The 19,637-nt window shown below is 33.7% G+C and overlaps 1 protein-coding gene across 1 annotated transcript in view; it reads left to right on the top strand.

Annotated features, from left to right (window-relative positions):
• Positions 1–19,637, top strand: part of LOC118743743 — a 202,398-nt gene that overhangs the window by 132,530 nt on the left and 50,231 nt on the right. The gene's annotated exons all lie outside the window — the stretch shown is intronic.

The raw sequence follows: 19,637 nt of genomic DNA, 5'->3' as shown, positions 1-19,637 counted from the left end.
ACAAAAGAAATGCAAAAAAAAATATAAATTTACTTGTCCAAGTAAGCGCACAACTGCCAATTGTGGACTGTTGCCGGTTGTAAGACCATTGTTGTAGCATATTACTATTACTGTTTGTTACAGAAAATTATTAAATTTTTTAATATTTTATACAGAAAATCTCAAGTAGTTTTTTTATTAAATTGTGGTTTCCTTTGTAATATATTATCTGCAAGTGGGCACTGTATTTCTTAAATTAAGAAGAAACCTGAGATAAATGTATGGCTTCATTAAAATATATGTGTGTATATTAGGGTGGTCCTGAAAAATGAAATGAAATATTTTTTTCAGTCTCACCCCTCAATGGGTAATGCCATGGTCAGAGATATCAGATATAAATTTTGGTCCTGATTGGAGACGATTAAGGCGTGTCGCACAGGGGCCAAAGGTCAGCTTCCTCTATAGTGACTCAAAAAATTAAAACTCATTTAATACCAAAAATTGATACTACATACTAAAGTCGAAGATACCACATACAAATTTTGGTTCCGTTTGTAGTCGGTTAAGACGTCTTCATAGGGTAATCTGAACTTTGACCCCTGTGCGCCACGCCTTAACCGCCTCCAATCGGGGCAAAATTTATATGTGATATCTTGGACTATAGTAGTATCGATTTTGGGTATTAGATGAAAAAATAAACTGATTAAAAATCAATGCGATTTTCTAACGTCTTTAAACTTGCACTTTATCCTACTAAATTTTAATGGGTTTACTTAAATTTGATTTTATTGAATTGAATTTAATAAATCAATACAAAATTCAAAGTATCAATAACACCGTGCGATGGTATTTTTTTTTCATACAAAAAAAACTTAATTTACTCGTAAAACGATAAGCAATATGTGGTAAAACAGCCCGTTTAGGCTTTATTTTTCACATCAGGATTTTTTTAAATGCTTTGAAATTCCAAAAATAGGATAATTAGCTATAAGATAAATATTCGTCCTTGTGAATCAAACAACTTTAATGCTTTTAAAGTTTTACAGATTTTTCTCTCTCATTTGGTACCCATGTAGCAATTGTACATTGCACAGGTTTTTTTAAATAATTTTTTAAATTAATTTTATCTTTGAAATTTAAAAGTTCTTTAAAAAATCCTCCTTTAAATTTGAAACCAGAAATGGGATTTCACCTTTTTCATATAAGGATATAAATTGCGTGTCCGCGTGTATCAATCAGATCTCTTCAGAAACCTTTAAGCGCTCATCTGTGTATCAAGGGCCAATAGTAGAAATTCGCACAAAATTGCACAATTTAAAAAACAAGTCAATTCAAAGTCAACCTTTGGTAAAGAAATCGCATTTTTTGTTTATTCTTCTCTGAAGCCCACAAGTCCAGATATAAGCTTGGATCCTGAGGAAAATAGTTGTACTTATTGAAGTGAAGCGGGCTGTATTTAGAGTGACTTTAAGCATAACTTATAGATCTATTAAAACTAGGAAGAACCCCTTTGCTTTTTTGGTCCCATACTAGGGCCGTTAGCGTAGCTCTCCAAGCTTAGAAAAGGTAGCAAAAGTGGTTGCTTTCACAGCGAAGTGAAACAAGATAAGTTACCTCATGGCAACACCCAAATTTCTTTCGCATTTGGGACACACTTGACACGTGATCTCCACGAGACCATGGAGCGATTCCCAAATGTATCTCTAAAAAATTTTTCAAGAGAGGGACATGGAAAACCAAAAGTTCTTATTCCTTGCGGACATAGCAGCTTTTGAAACGAGTTTACCTAAAAATTTGTGAAATAAATTAGAATAGAATATCTCCCTAAATGCCCGACAACAAATAGGGTTGGGAATCTTCATACCCAGAACGTAGGTGCCTTCTGCTTTGGCAAAATTACCGCATTGGAAGCATTCTGGTCCTAAACGATTGCGTGTGGTGTTCAAGTCATTTTTCTCATTGAGAATATGAGTTAGAATTTATTTTTACACAAAAATTAGGTTTTCGAGGTTAACTTTCCACTCCAAAACTTCAGTTTACTTCCAAAACATGAATGTTCTGTTCGCGGTCAAATATTTTACACCAGCTGCAGTTTACATGCTGTCAGTTCTATTTAATTTCTTGCATACAGCAGACAGTGTTTTCAGTTGATTCAAATATTTTGGAATAATGTAAAACTTTTACCATTATGATAAAAGCTGTTCACTCTGTGGGATGCTTAGTCAACTGATACCACATTCATCAGTATCATGGCAGCTGCAGAAAATGTACAAAAATTTATTTTTCAAACTCATCAAAATACAAGCAGCACGCAATATGAAAACAACAAAAAATAAAAATTAAAAAATGTGAAGTGATTTTTATGCATTGCTCGTTTTGATATTTGCACTTTCAGTTTTGCATCAAACTTGTCACCTTGCCATGGCTGGTGTGCAAATGATGTACATTTATTTTTTTTTTTTCATAGATTTTTGTTAAACATGTTTTTTTTTTTTAGCTGAATAGAAAATACAATACCACTATGTAGATGTCAAAGCCATAAAAAATGCATTCATCGTAAATTTTGGTTATGAAATAATATTTGCTGCTAACCGTGAGTATGAAATATTGGAGCGAGAATTTGTTTGCCTGAATAAATATGATATTTCTAGATTTTAAATTGGTACGGAATTAAATTTATTGAACAAATTTTTTTTGTTTTGCTGAAATGAACAATTAATTTTTCAGAGTGCATAAGGGAGGTGAAAGGTATATATTAGAGTTGGATTTTTTAGTTCGCTTAAAAGACTAATGCTCAATTCACTAGCTCATCTGAGTCTTAGTTCGTTCATCTTATTGGACTAGAGTTCACCTCGGTAGTAGGTACCAGGACCTCGAGAACCAAAAAACTTTACTCTAATTCATAATTAAAAATTACTATTTTGGCTATTTAATTTGGTTGTCAAGAGTAGGTACTTACTAATCCTAAAGCCATGAAAACAAAGTAATACTTACTCACTAACCGCATTATATCACTCACGTACACACACAAACGCACGTCTACCTACGTCATTGCTGCCATGAAGTGCTGCTGGCAGCAAAGTATGAATTGAAGAATTGTGAAAATTGCAAGAAACATTCTTTGATTCGGTCATGTTTTGCAAACAAATATACGTATATATGTATACACATTTGTCTTTTACTGATGTGGACTACTAAGGCTAAGGCTGGAATAGGATTAAATTATTTTTCAAATAAAAGTGCCAGTGAGTATGCAAATGCACTTAACTCAACTAGTACTTTGCTATGCTTTGCTTTGGTCATGACTACGCTATTTTTACAAAAGTCTTTGTCCGTGGCATTATTTCTGTTTCTTATATTTTTTTCTTTTTCTGTTATCTAATCTTTGCAATTTCTGCATATTTTTTTTCTAGAATTTTTTTCCATTTAAATGTGAGAAATCTGTTTGAAAAAGTGGGCACTTCGCACAAGTATTGCACTTGATGTCTTCTGCAGGCAGAGTCAGTAGGAGGCTAGGCGTGAATGTGAGTGTTACTCATACGCCCTGGTACACAAGCAGCTATGTATGTATGTACGTTCATAAAATTGAGATAAATGTACATACAATGAGTACTACATGAGTGAAGTGAGTGCGAATGTGGACGCTAAATATGAATATTTACATAATTATTTAAGTGCACAAATGAAATCTATATACCGCTAGCTTAGGTGAAAAGTTGCTAGGTCTACTTTTTATGAAAACTCATATTTTGTTATAGGAAACAAGAGAAATTAAAAACTCATGGTTTCGAAAAGGATTAAGGTACTTGTTCTATTTTTTTTCGCATTTATATTCAATGGCGACCGCTGTGGTGTAGTGGTAAGCAGATCGCGTAACAGAAAAAACCAGCAAGATCAATTTTTTTTGAATTTCATATTCAGCGTGACGACGAATAACTGTTACCCAGGTATTTTTTTGAGAAATAAAAGGGTTCTTTATAGATTTTGCGATAACAGTATTTTATTGTTAGTTTTCCATAAATTTTACTTTTTTCGGAAAATCTATAAAGGTGCCTTTTATTTCTAAAAAAAAAAACTGGCTAACAGTTATTCGTCGCCACGCTGTAGAACTCAGGGGAAATTCAAGAAATACTAAAAATTGTAAATATTTTAATTCGTTTTATATCACATGAAAAACATTTTTATATGGAAGAAAATGCGCAACACCGCCGACAAAAAAATTCTCAAAAATCAACGGTAATTATTAGAGACTTACAACTTGCACCTTATTATACTAAAATTTAAACTAGAATTTTACTAGGAATCGAATTGGAAATTAGAAAATTTTGATGCAAATTTTTTGTAATTTTTTCAATTTTTGCGAGTTCTAAATGAAATAAAAAACCCGATTCTGCTGGTTTTTTGCTATTGTAGAAAATAAAAAAATTTGGTATGGTAAATAAAATCGTTAAAACTTCAGAGTATTCATATTTTTGACGCTGACTGTATGTTACCTTTGCGGATAATTTTATGTCGGTGATCGCGATTGGCAATACTGGAAATTGGTTGTAGTTTTGTACGATAGAGTCTGCTAGTGTTCTAACACATAAATGCTTTTATCCGTAAACGATACTCGGCCTTGTGCTTACATTGACTCACTTTTGCGTGTATACTCGACATTTTTCTTGCAACTACAAATAAGAAAACGTAGATATCGCGAAGTGTAGTCGTACATATATGTATGGATTGCACAAACATAATGACACTTACATGCAATCCAATATGTTGCCTCGTGACTACTGCAAACTGCTTGCAAGTTATGTCACCGCCATGCATGTCTACCTGACACGTTTTCTCTTTCGCACACCCTTTCTTCTCGACGTACCCCTCATTCTGTGCATCTACTCAGCCACATTTATCTAATGTAATGCAATTTGACACCGTCAATCAAATATGTAGGTAAGCAGTTGTTGACACATGCACCATGTGGCAACCACAAAATCATTTTAGACTTCTTAAACACACAAATAAAATATGAATTCGAGTCGTTGGCTGTCTAGTATTTCTATTAAATTACCAATGCTTTGACAGCACTTGAGGTATTTGCTTTCGCTTTACTTCATTTCATTTGCTTGAATATTGATTCCATTAGATAAATACATACAATACTTATTTGAGACTTTAGTGGTGTTTATTTTGTATTTGCCAGTAAATTTGCATATTATCGCTTACTTAACTCCGTATTAAGCAGGTTAGGTTAAGTTCCAGCAGCTGCCTGAGTTCAGTGTAAGAGCTCGTATTCGATCCCGTCCCGCCTGGAAAATAAAGAGGTTATGGTGAAATGAGCGACTTTTGCCTTCGGAAGTAGGTACTGAGTAGTGATAGAGATAGTGTTCCATGCTCACAATTAACGACAGCTTCAACAGAAGACATTGGCTAGCTTGCATTCCCATCAAACAGTATTTTGTTGTAATTCCAGTTATTTGCCTAAACAGAGGGAATTCTAAACAAATGAGTGAGTCGCTTATTTTTCTTGTCGAATTTGTGCCACATTACCATATCTTCTATGTATTTATGCCTTCTCTAGAAAGTTTAAGCCATATTTTGCAGGTAGATAGTCGTGGTTCACTTAGTTGCAAGCTCGCCTGCTATATACATAAGTGGTGTTCCTATGACCTGTCGCCGACAATGTGTGTGAGTAGTAATTTTTGTAGCTAACTTGTAAAAAACTCATCTACGTTCTAGTTGTCAAAAATTTTGATGAGATTTCACAGCCCTCCAGTGACTTAACAGTTGCTTAATGAAGGCAGGTTAAGAGACGATTCGAAAAGCGAAAGGGAAACCTCTTTTATGGCTGCGAGCTCTGCTTTGAAGTGATCTGAAAACCTAAAACGGTAATATAATGAGAGGTCCTTAGCGTGCATCGCAATCCATACTCTTAGACTTAGTTTCGTGTTATCTGTGTATTCGACTACAGAGTTATCTTAGAGACGCGACACCGGATCTCCCTCCCAATCATACCTATAAAGAATACTTGTTCCTATGATCGAGAAATGGTGTTGTGCAGTTTGAGAACCTAAAAATATAATATAGGGGTAGTTGTTTGGTGACCGACAATATGGGTATCAACCGAATTGGTTTTGGAAAGGCATTATATCTTAACTACGTCTAGTAGGGTTGTCACATGTTTAAAAAATCGAATTCAATTTTAATTAAAGGAATTAGGTAAGTGAATAAAGTATCACCATATGGGTGTCAGATAAAGAAGGAGGTTGCCACCTGTTTAAAAAGTTGAATTAAATTTTTTATATCCAAGTTATATGAAATATTAGAAATGGTTGTAAAATTGAAGAGTTTTAAGGAATATTTAGTTTGACAATTTACAATATTTTTGATATGGCTGAGGGTTGCCATCAATTTAAAGGCTTAAATTCTAATTATTGAATAAGTTAAATAAATTACATAAGGATTATCAATCGAAATGCGGTTAAAACCCTTTATTTCTGAACTATATTTACTAGGGTTGACACGGGTTTAACAAATATAAATCCACTCAACTCATTAGTTACTTGAAATATTTATAACAATGTCATTCGAAAGATATTTTATATAATATCTTAGTTCGAAAATTGTTTTAGAGAGGTTGCCACCTATTCTGAAAGACGAATTTAATTCAATAATACACAAATTATATGCAATTTTAAAATCTGAGCATCAAACAAACGAGTGTTTAGAAATATTTAGCTTGAACGTATGGGTATGAATCGAAATGAGTTTGAAAATAATTTATTTCTGAACTGTATTTAGGAGAGTTGCCACGTGTTAGAAAAATCAAATTCAACATAATTGATTAGTTAATTGAAATATGTCTCACAATGCCAGACAAAAAAGATCTAAAAAATTTTATTTACAAAATATTTTTAAAGAGGTTTGCCAGCTGTTGAAAAGGTCGAATTTGTTTTACTTGTACATAAGTTAAATGAAATATCGAAATATTAGTGTGAAACGAAAGAGTTTAAACAAAAATTTAGTTTGATAATACTTTCAATGGAATTAGGGTTCACTAGTTTTATAATAAAAGTATTTTTAATGGTCGGAAAGCTGTTCCCTGAAACCCAAATATTTTTAGAATACAGTTTTTTATATTGCTCAATATTATCCAGAGCAACTTTACTTGATCCCTACTGCTTTTAAAACCTGGTTCTAATATTTGTTCAAAACGAACACCTAATCCTAATAGAATTCCGAAAACGGTTTGGAAAATCGCGGTTTTTGACCTACACTCCCCTAAATCTTAACGATGTGTAGAAGTAAAATGATCGCTCTTTCAATGGAATGGTTTTGAATGTATACTATAATTAAAAAAATAATAAAAAATTACGCCTTGCTAGCCATACCTTTAAAAAAGTTTGTGCAAAATCGATCGGGCACTAATGTAGATTTTGCTGTACCTTTAAGTTTCCGTAACTCGTTTATCAGGAATTTTTGCAATAAATCGCCTCTGAGTTTCATATTTAACATTTTTATTTTTTTGTAATTGTATTGTATTGGGAATATAGTAAACTTTACTAATAGGGGATTTTTTAACCACCCTCTGTAGCAGAGAAAATTATTCCAAGTCTTTAAGGATGAATTTATTTTTTCTTATATGTGTGTCTTTGACATTTCTGTGCATTTACCTTTTAATTTTACTTGCGCGTGTGTGCACTCACCCAACTCCTTTCACAGTGTAACACCCAACAACCTTGAGCAACGTTGAGTGGCATTTTGATTTATTATTTTTTTCCCAATTTTTTATTGTCACCTTTATGCATAATCGCATTGGATTTATATTTGATTTTGTGGTGCCATTGCTTTTGTTGTTTGCTTATTCGTGTGGCAAAAGCGCATCGGAGCGCACTTCCAGTTTATGGATAAACACATACATACATATGTACATGCATACATATACTCGCACACACTTGTGCACATAGTGTATGCAAGTAAGTCACATTTTCACTTTGTTTTCATCACTTGACAACTTTGACTTGGCGATAACATTGCATTGCATTGACTTTACTTTGCTTGCACTCTTTGCTCACTCTTTCGTATGTAGCATCTCTTCACACTTTTCTTGGTATTGTTTACTGCTTCTGGCTTCGATGTCGGTTGCCCTAAATCTATCTGTTGTGTGGAGCGGGCGAAGGTGAAAAGCCAAATATTCAATGAAATATGAAAACTGTGTGTTGAATACAAAATTTCTTTTGAATACAGCATTTTGTGTACTTTAGAATTTTTGGCATCACTTTAATGTACGACGAGTATGCAGCATACTGATATAAAAGCAATTTGTGCGCAATAGTCGCATTAATGTGTCTATAATTGAATACTCAAATTTATCGCCACAAAGTATGCAGAAATCTAAATTAAATTGAAGGAATATGAAGCCGTATATTTTTTACTCTTCAAATTATAGATTTAAAATGTTTTATATTCTAACCACAGACAGCTTTTTCAATCAACTATCGAATTTCACCGTTTAAATTTTGTTCAAGGAAGCTTTTCCGGTTATTCTCTGGTTGTGGATTTCAGATATTTGAATTTGTTCATATCACTCAGAGTTCCAACCAACTAAACTGCAAACCCAAAAACGCTCTTAAGATTCAGATTTGAAATTTTGATAAAAATTTGTTGAATTTTCCTAAATTTTGTATAAAGTTTCAAAAACTGTGTTTTTATATTGTTTTGGTTAAAGCTTGGGCAACATTTTTATAGAAAATTAACAAAAAATTTTAACTCTAAAAGCTTTATGAATATTTAAAAAATTTATTGTTTTCTTTTTTTAATTTTTTCAGTAAATATCGATCGATATTTGGAAATTTTTATTTTTTTATCGTTCTATTACACTGTGGGGATGCTAAAATAACACAAAACGCCCAGACTTAATTTTGGGTTGTAGAAAAGGTAATTTTGACAGAACATCTTCATTTTACGTTTGCATTGCGAATAAAGAAAAATTCAAGCTTCTACATGGAAAATGTTGCTCATACGCCATGCCGGAGTATGTGCGAGTACAGCTATGTACGATATAGCATTTGAGTAATATTATTTCCTGCTCCTATTTTAACCAAAAAAATATTAGAAAGTTTCATTTTTCCATTCAAAATATGATTACTTGTGCATCGATTTTCGTCGTTGGTAGCTCGATTTTTGGCCAAAGTAGCTTACTTTAATACAAATGAAAACAAAATACAAAATATTTGTTGTTATTTTAATTTTAATCCGTTTGGGTTTTGATGTTTTTTTCTTCTAAAAATTCAAATATCTTGCGAAAATAAGCTAATATGGAAAAACAGTATACATATCCATAATCAAGGACTCAAAATTAAGTTTACGTGGTTCGGAGTTGTTTGTGTCATTTAAAACTTGAGATTTTCTTACAAAAATATTTGGCACACATTCACTGAGCTTTAGTTTAATTAATGAAATGTATTTCACTTTACGTGCCAGTGTAAAAATTATCACGGAGTATTCTAAATGAAAGCCAGAAAAAAATTGTGTAGCTGCTATTATCCTAAATTCATTATTTATATTTTAAAATTTCGACAGGTGTTACTTTGTGTGTGCTCTAGTTTAGCGATATTTCAGCGCACAAAATTTACATTCATTAACTTGCAAGCGTTCCGCTATTGCCATTCTTCTCATAATGTCGTTCTTCTTCCATCGCTCTTCACTTCCTACTTCTTCCTATTTCCCTTGTTCGCGTAAGCCACGAATTTACGAGTATTGTTTATCAATGTTCATCAGATTTATATTCGAAGCTAATTTTAAGTTTATGCCAATTTTGTACGTGACCAAGATTTCACGCCAATTTTACACAACAATCAAGTAGAGCAACGAATATAACAATGCTTGGCAAAACACTTATGCGATGTGGAGGCGAATGGATAGCCGTGAGCAGGAAAACTTGGTAGCTTTGCTTCAAGGGTAAGAAAGAAAAAAAAACTACAGCTTCAATATTGTAGATCTGTGAAGGATGAAAGTATGAGTGGGCATATCTATGTATATGTACACACTTCTGGTGTGCTACTGTGACGAGGATAAGCGAAAGCGACTAGGGTGTGCGAAAGCGGCTAGGGTGTGCGCTGAGAAGCGTTATACATACATGCATGTGGAAATGCTGCTGCATTCGAAAATAAATAAATAACCTCCACTTTGTACGAATTTATTTTATGATCGTGACTTTCTCTGACGAAGAGGGCTGCGACGGAGGTTAGGTACTTACGTTAGATACGTGCCACAGAAGCGTAATTTTTTTTTGTATGCAGCAATTGGTACCGCGTATAGGGATATGCGTATTCCGAACTGTATGAATCGTGATGAGATGAAATGGTTGAAGAAGAAAGATGTTTGCGTGTGCGTAGCAAACGTACGTAAGCTTTTACATAAGTACATAAATACCTACATATACCTATAGCGATTTAGAGAAATCTCAAGCATACATAATTTACACAAATAGCCTTTTTGTTGCGAAACGATAAGATTGCAACAAATTATATCTCAAGGCTAAAAATGTGGCTTTGACTTTGGCTTAATTTTTTAAATTGAGTAATGGTTGGTATATATATATTTTTACATACATATGTATATTGCGATGTATTGTGAGCAAGTACAACAACTTATGATAAATATCCTACCCATTTACAAGTAGGAGGAGGCAATGAAACCAGACGGCACTCCTAATGTGACATTGAAATGCCTTGCATGTTTACCAGTTCTTGACAGATGTGACGCGCGAGCCAGTGTGGATGTGTTAGTCACACCGACAGTACTCTGATTGACTCTAATGAGTGTAGTCGAACGGAAAGTTGCCACGAACACAAATGACTTGCAAGTTAGAAGCAGCGTCTAGTGCGCCTATAAAGAAATGAAAAAACAAAAAAAAAATGTTTAATTTTATACGAAATTTTCGCCAAAATTTTATTTTTTTGTTGAAGTTTTAGATAGACAGTTTTTAATTCAATTAAATTTTAGTGTAATAAAGTGCAAATTTTGAATAGCTAAGATTTAACACTGATTTTTTCATATTTTCTTTTGTTGACGATGCTAGGAATTTTCTTCCACACATCGAGAGCTGAGTGGAAGATCGCCTTTTTCAACTAAATTTTGAGATAGGACGTAACCAAATTTTGAAAAAGGTCGTTCTTGAAAAGTTTTCTGAGATATGGCGTGCCGGCTGCGGTAATGGGTCGGTCTGCCACTCAGCTGTCGATATGTAAGTTTGTACATAAAATGTCAGCAAAAAAATTATTAAACCTCAACGCGATTTCTTAACCACTATATTGCTCTAATTTATTTTGCTATAAAACTGATAACTAAAAAATAAAAAAAGAAATTTGGTGAATATATTTTAATAACATTAGAAATTTTCTGTGCAACGTTTTTGCATTTTAAGGCAACCCTACAATCGCTTTCAACTAGTTCTTTTTATGTAACATTTTTTAACTGAAACACGAGAATCGATTTTTTTTATAAATTGCTGTTTTCTCTACAATCTGCACTAAACATTTTAACACAAAGAAGTACATATTTAAAAAACGTACCTCCTTAAACCTACTAAGAGTTTGTATAGTTAAATTCCAATTAGAAAAAAAAGGAAAATCTCGAATGACTTGGTGGCAGTAGACTTTTTTTTTTGTAATAAATTTCGCGTTTACACCACTGTGAGGTGCTCTTCTCTTTTTTCATTGCACTCTAGCAAGTTCATAAGATAATGAAATTATTTGCGAAATGCCTTATGGGCCAGAAAATGCATACTAACCCTTTGTACGGCAGTGTAGAATTCATGCGGAGGTGGGATTTTTATGTTAACCATTGGCTAAGTACTAGGGCTGTGCGATTATTCGATTACTCGAGCAAGTTGGTTAATCAATTATTCGGTTAATCAATTACTCGAATAATCAAGATTTTGATTACTCAAAACGATGATTAATCGAGTTACTTGAAATATGATTACTCTAAAAAAATAATTTTGCTCGTTAATAGAGTTTGCTTTGGAAAAAGCTTATTTTCTTTTTTACATTCTGTACATGAAAAAAATTGTTTGCTTTAATTTTTGAAAACAGAAACATTGTTTTCAAAGTATCAAGGAACTTTAACTACTTTATACATATGTAAAGAGTTGAAATGTTGATTACTCATTTTACTCGAAATGTTGATTAATCATAAAGCATTTTACTCAAATATTTTTGTTTTTGGTTAATCAAAAATCTTGATTACTCGAGTAACTGAACTTTTGAGTAATCATAATTTCCAATTAATCGAATAATTGAGTTATTTACTTTATGATTAATTAAAATTTTGAGTAATCAATTAATCGCACAGCCCTACTAAGTACCCTTGACGGCAATTTAAATAAATATCAGCTCTTTCCGCAGCAGCCTTGGTCAGTTAGATAATGATTCTCCCAATAAATTTCTACCTCATACCAGGTATATTAAGTGGGTAGTTGACTCGCCGCCTGCCTTTAAACCATGTGGGCTCATTGAGCTCGATGAATAACTCTCCCGCAATAAAAACTGAATTTCAATCTCCTTTTATGCCCAGCAATTAATTTTACGAAAGCTCCAAATATATCTAACATTTTTTATTAATTTATCAGAATAACAAACAATAATATTATTTTCGTAAAATTTCTAATCAACAATTTTTATTAAGCTTGAGGCCGCTTTTAATGAAAAACTTATTGTGGAAAAGCAACAATAATTTGAAAAAATGGTAGAAGTGATAGCTATTTCGGAAATCACCACATTTCCTCATCAGACTTCTTTCAATAGTATTCGAACCGACTATCCCACTGACTCAGCCAGTTGCCTACGCACTGTGCTAAGTTCGCCATGTGAATTCGTGTTGCTTTTTTCCACTATTTCATTTGTTAAGCCAACTACAATGAAGCGCAGCTATATACCAGTGCTATTTAAACTTGATCATGTGGTTGTTGGTTTTGTTGGTTTTTATTCATATTTCTATTATTAGAAGGTTTAACTTTTAGGTGTGCTCGTCCTTAAGTTAATTGTTTTTGTTTGTTATAAGGCCATAAAATAACAAAAACAAGTAACATTAAGTAAGGTCAAATTCCACCTATGAAGGTTCTAGATATGACTTTATTTAACTCCGGCTCCGTTTAAAAGTATCACATGTGCTACAAGTCGCAAGCTTGCTTCCAACATATCCCAGAATCATCCAGGATTAGTTGAATTTTTTTGCAGAGTTTTATGTATCTACACATCCAAATGTACATATATTGAAAACTTACCTACAGATGTAAGTGCATATGTTCTACTCAAATAGTTTACACAATTTTGTTATTATTATTTTCTTGTAATAAAATTGTGAAAGTTTTTCCATTAAAATATGCCACATGGCATTATAACTCCTACAGCTCATTTTACGCGTTAACACACAAACATGTGTCCAACTTGCCATAAATCTCGGTGCCAGCTCAGTGAGTCTGCTGACAAATCAGGCGCATGGAGTTTATACTTACGCTAGTACATAAGAGTAGCTCACCGTATAAAAAAAAAAAAAAATTTATAAAAAATTAAACAACTACCCAAAAAATCATAAAATTTTATGAATAATTCCTTTTAACGTCCTCGAGAAGCTGAATCCTACCGAAGTTTTGTATACCTGTTTGTTTTGATTACTTATTGAAAATCATCAAAACAAAGTAACGTCAATTTCTAAAACTTTGATTAATATTTTTTTCCAGTTATTAACATTTTTCCACTAAAATTATTTACTTTAACCAATTTGAAATACAAGTTTTTCTTAGCACGAAACAATTCACTATAAAATATATTTTTTATTTTTATTTTTTCAGGTAAAGGGCTGTTTCGAACTCTCAACGAAAAGGAAAAATTCCTATAAAATGATGCACAAGAAATGGAAAAGAAATTTTCTTTTATCAAAATTTCTTAAATCGGTTTGCAGCCCTCAAGAAAAAAAAATGCTTGTATACTTATTTCTTTAAGAAAAGTTATAGCAAAAGCAAAGTAGTTAATCAAGCAACAGAAATAGTGAAAAATATTTCTTGTCATTTTTCTTGACAGCTGGATTCTGCTTAATAAAAACCTTTGAAGCTAAAGTATGTTGCTATACTGTTTTTATTAAAAATGCGTTTAAGTGTACAACTTTTAACATAGTTTAGTTAGTTAAGTATTGTATGAGCTTTCATTCAGTGTAGAAAACTGCATTCACAACTTTAATAAATACGACTATTGGAGTATTATTAAGGAACTTTTCCTCTTATTCTGAAATATATACATATATATTTTCGATCTAACTTAGCCCTAAAAGTTCACTTTTAGTAAAATATTTTTTTTTTTTCGGTGAGGTATCCTAATATAAACATATATTAGAGTGGGTTGGTTCCCATACAATAAAACAGCTGCCCGCTCAGTTTTAAAGCATACTGTGCGAAGATAGTGGGATCATAAAAACCAAAATGGAAAATTTTTTTATGACTCGTGTTCAGGAAGTTATACATCGCCGAAAAAATACTTCTGAGTACCAAAAATGTATTTATAAGCTCCCGTTTAGCCATGCTCCTTAGCCCACTAAATTCTAATGACTAATTTTCTACCCCACTAAAAATAAAAAAAAATGGAACGAATAATTAATTTGTCAAAAACTATCAGGCCTATCGGAAAGTGATGTATATATGGTTCATGGAGAATTTTACTAGCTTTGATTTGACGTAAGATATACGTGATTGCGGAACCATTTTTTGTTGTAAGCTGAATAACGGCAAATTGCAAATATCTCGAAAACGTACCCATAGAAAAAATAATAACTCGATTTTCGGAATCACCGAGCAATTCTACACAGAAATTGGATAGTGGCGTCTGGAGAACAAAAACCAAACTTAAATTTGTGATCCACTGTAATTAGGCCGGTGTAACTTTTTTGTTTATTTGATTGCTTTTACGGTTCCAAAAAATTTCAATTTCTGGTGAAAAAAATTACTAGTTAGAACTTAGTAGGCTAATGAGCTCTTTAGGTCGATGGGATCTTAGAAAATGTACATATATCAACGAAAATCCAGTCATAATTAAATACATAAAGAAAAACTAAAAATTTGGCTGTTTTCTGGACTCACAATTTTTTAAATTTTATAACCCCATAGGCCTCTTAACGTAGGCTTTTAAACTAGGTGCTTTAATTTGGCGACCCAATCTAATATGCTAGAAGGTTTGCTCTCATATGTACATGCTCATATTTCATATAGTATGCAGACACATAAAAACTCACTAACTAGATTCCTGTTTGTGGCTGAAAACGCCTTGGGGCAATGTCGCTCGTCGTTGCACCAAGGGTTTAATTTTGAAATGAAATGATCAAAAGCAAACACCACGGATTAATTCAATATATATAACAAAGTGGCTTTATTAGTCAAATTGGTGAAATGTGACTTGTGATTTTTGGTATACAATATTACCTTGAAAAATACGCAGGAGTCGTGGCTGGATCGCTTCCGGTGTGGTCGAAGTGCTCGATAGAAGTGACCGAGCTTAATCTTGAGCAATTAAGTTTGACCTCCAAGCAACAAACTGCTTGGAGGGGAAACTTAACGAAGTTTTATATTCAAGCGGTAAAAGGACATTCATGTGTATGTGCTAACGGCGTAGCAATTATTTGGCCCTATATATACACATGTATGTATGTGTGTGTGCTTGGTTACATGAAAGTGCATTCTCACATTAGGGTGGTTCACCCGTTTAGTTACTTGGTTTAGCGTGGAGGCCTAAACAGTGGCAATATTTTGTAAACCTCAACGGAATAACCGCTGACATATGCAAATTTTGCCATTTTCTCAACTTGGTTTATGATACACTCTAAAAGAGTGTGTCGCCGCATATTTATTGCTTTTATTGTCTTTTGTCTATGATATGTACTACGCAAAATAAATATTTCCACTATTGTTGAGTGTAAATCACATACATACATCAATATTATTTTATTTGTTTTGTATGCTATGAGATTTTTTATGATACATCAGTTGTTATTGTTCTTTCTTGCATTTGTTTTCTACAAATGTCGCGGAAGGTGGTATTTGCTTCTCCAATAAAATTTCTTATTTTTGCTCAACATCTTCAATTTAGTTGGCTTCATTGTCATTTCATTGAAGTCGTGTATATGTTTAGATGGCACCAAAACACTTAGGTACATTTAGAGAAGTTCTTTTTTAACTTGTTCTTTTCATTGGCGTTCTTGTTTTCATTATCCACCCATTGGTGCCGGATTTCTTGATTACCAACTTCTTAAAATGCTAGAGTCCACTCAAAAGCTCTTAAAGCTCCCAAAGTTTTTTAATTTAGCTCAACATTATCCATGCTTCTAGGTTATGCAAAAGGCGAGATTTGGATTTGTTGAGCGTGATAGCAGCAGTTTTTCTTCGTTTATGATTCAAGTTGATGTTAGAGGTGTTGCTAATGCCAGATCAAAGCACACAAAACCTTTTACTACCTTAAATACTTGACCGCTTCTTTGTCTTTTTCCAATTGGCTGGAGCATGCTGCTCTAATATAATCACTGTTGGCGTTATAACTTTGTCTTTTCTATGACAATGTTTGGCCTGAACAGGTCGCTTCCCTGTTTAAAGGGAATCCAAATTTGTGCTCAAAGTAACCCAAAAACGGCGCAAAACCTTTGCGAGCGTCCCAATTTTATATTAAATTTCACTGCTCTCCTCTCGGTACGTAGAAATTGGTTGAAGGTTGACCCTACTAGCTGTTTCTTGGGGTTTTCTAGGAGATGATATTCCCATGAGGACGACAACATCCGATGAGGCGGCTCTTGGGGTGTTTGAGAGAAAGATTTTGCGGAAGATTTACGGTCCTTTACGCGTTGGCGACGGCGAGTACCGCAGACGATGGAACGATGAGCTGTATGAGCTTTACAACGATATGGGCATAGTGCAGCGAATTAAAATACAGCGGCTCCGCTGGCTTGGTCATGTCGTTAGAATGGACACCGACGCTCCAGCTCTGAAAGTATTCAACTCGGAACCCGCTGGTGGTAGCAGAGGAAGAGGGAGGCCCCCACTGCGATGGAAAGATCAGGTGGAGAAGGACTTGGCTTCACTTGGCGTTTCCAATTGGCGTCAGTTGGCACAGAGGAGAAACGACTGGCGTGCTTTGCTGAACTCGGCCAAAATCGCTTAGGCGGTTACAGCGCCAAAAAAGAAGAAGAAGAAGATATTCCCCTGCTTAATTAAATTTGAGCTGTGGTCAGCCTCTAGTTAAATAATGATAGATAAAATATTTGATTGTACCTATATTTAACCCTTAATTAGGCGTATAAGGTAATCACCCAATTAGTCGCACGTGGTGTTGAGTGACCCAAAAAACAAAAAAAAATTGAAAAAGTCCTACAAGAAATACAGTCAATCATAGTTTAGGTACAGCGAGCTTTTTGCAATACAGGGAACAGTTTTTTGATTATTTTATTTTTCGCGCATTTTTTTTTAGAAAAATATTGTGCATTCTACAACAAAAACCCCAAAAATTCAGATTTCCAAACTTTTTCCAAAATTTATCGGTTTTGTTACCGATATTTTTACCTATTTTGCTATCGATATTGTTATCGCTTTTGTTATCGATATTTTTATCGATTTTGTTAACGATAATTCTATCGATTCTGTTACCGATTTCGCTATCGATATTGTCATCGATTTTGATATCGATATTTTCATCGATTTTTGATCGATATTTTTGATCGATATTTTTATCGATTTTTCTATCGATATTATTATCGCTTTTGTTATCCATATTTTTTTCTTAGTGTGTGCTTTCGTTTTTGACTTGGATTCGCTCTTAACTATACCACGTATTCTAAGTTTAAATTTAGCGGCTGTATCTCTGATACAGCCCGCAGACCAAGACGAAGGTGCTGGACTGTTCCATTTTTTTTTTTAATTCATAGGCAACACCCACTAGAACTTGAAGGGAGATCTCCCTATGTGAGGAATAAAAGAGTACTCCCCTTAACCTGATTTCTGAGCAATAAGAGAGATTTGTCGGTTTTGTACTCCTTTATTACTCGTTTAGGAGTCAAATAAGAGATCTCCTAAGCGAGCGACGAAATAATGCTCCCTGAGGCATGATTTGGGAGCAGTAAACGAGATTTCTCGGTTTTGTACTCCTGTATTGCTCGTTTAGGAGCTTAATGAGAGATCTCCTAAGCGAGCAATTAAAGAATGCTCCCTGAGGCATGATTTGGGAGCAATAAGCGAGATTTGTCGGTTTTGTACTCCGTTATTACTCGCTTAGGAGCAAAAAGTGATGTCTCCTAAGCGAGAAATCCAAGAGTCTTCTTTTTGATTGATAGGAGAGCAATACGCACCTCGCCCAAAAGAAATTTGTGTTTTCGAAAAAATTTATCATACAAAAAAAAAATAACAGAAAATAATTCTTGTAGAAGCATAAGGAGCACACAATAATTTAATTTGGATAGCACACAGATTTTAATAAAAGTCCGTTGGTATGCACTTCAATTTTTGTTTAAATATATTAAGTATGTATTGTATTACTTGTAAATGCAACCTTAAATACTTTTCAGATTGCGCAAATTAGTGTCAGCATTTAAGTGTGACCCCCGGCTTTAAACATCGCATGGGTGACAAAGATGTCAGATAAGCAAAGTCACCTTCACAATTTCCCCGCTTGGTGGATTCCTGAACTGGCAAGCATCCTTGACACCCAGGAAATCATATAGGAGTACATACTTATATGTGCATATAGGTGCATATAATTCAAATCTTATCTTACCGTTTTGTTATTATTATGTTTTAATTTCATATGATTTCTCTGCAATATATTTCTAAAATTAAGCAATTATGTAAGACGTATCATTTATGCTTTATTTTTAAGATCTTGTAATACTGCACAAATGCATGTGATTAAAAAGTTAAATACAAAAATTTTATAAATAGCAAAATCCATTTGGCTAATGTAAAATATTCGTTATCATTGCTCTCTTATTACTCCTATAGGAGGCTTTCGGGATGCCTCTTATGGGAGCACTCCCTTATTGCTCGTTCGGGAGGTATATGGGATGTTTTCTATGTGCACTCCCTTGTTGTCTTTTTGGGAGGTTTCTGGGAGGTAACTATGGGAGTACTCCCGTATTGCTCTATTAGGAGGTTTGTGGGATGATAATTCTGTGTGTGCTCCCCGATTGCTCGTTTAGGAGGTAAAAGGGATTACTCCCTCTCCTAGGACATCCAATGTTAAAGGGAGTATACAAAATTACATGCTTATACACAGAAGCATAGGGAGCAATGGGGAGTATTCGTATACTCCCAAGGGAGTACTCACCGAGAAATCGTACGATGCTCCCAAGTTCTACTGGGCATATACATACATACATACATACATACATACATACATACATACCCACATACATACATGTATATAAAAAAAATTAAAAAAGTTGCAATCTGTCAATTTAATACTCACACGTGCCTTGTGCATGGCTACACATTTAATATACTCTACGTGCATATGTATAGGTGAAAAGAATAAGCTATCATCTCAACATGCATTTTCTTTTCATTCTTTTCTTGCGTTTTTTCTAAGAATGGGTTAAAAGCATGTTTACGCACGCAGGCCAATAGCTTAACTCTTTCAAGCTGTTGC

Source organism: Rhagoletis pomonella, unplaced genomic scaffold, assembly GCF_013731165.1.
Source record: "Rhagoletis pomonella isolate Grant_MI unplaced genomic scaffold, Rhpom_1.0 Rhpom_scaffold_00007, whole genome shotgun sequence".
NCBI lineage: Eukaryota > Metazoa > Arthropoda > Insecta > Diptera > Tephritidae > Rhagoletis > Rhagoletis pomonella.
The sequence above is the reverse complement of the archived record's forward strand: the minus strand, read 5'-3'. Positions and strand labels throughout refer to the sequence as shown.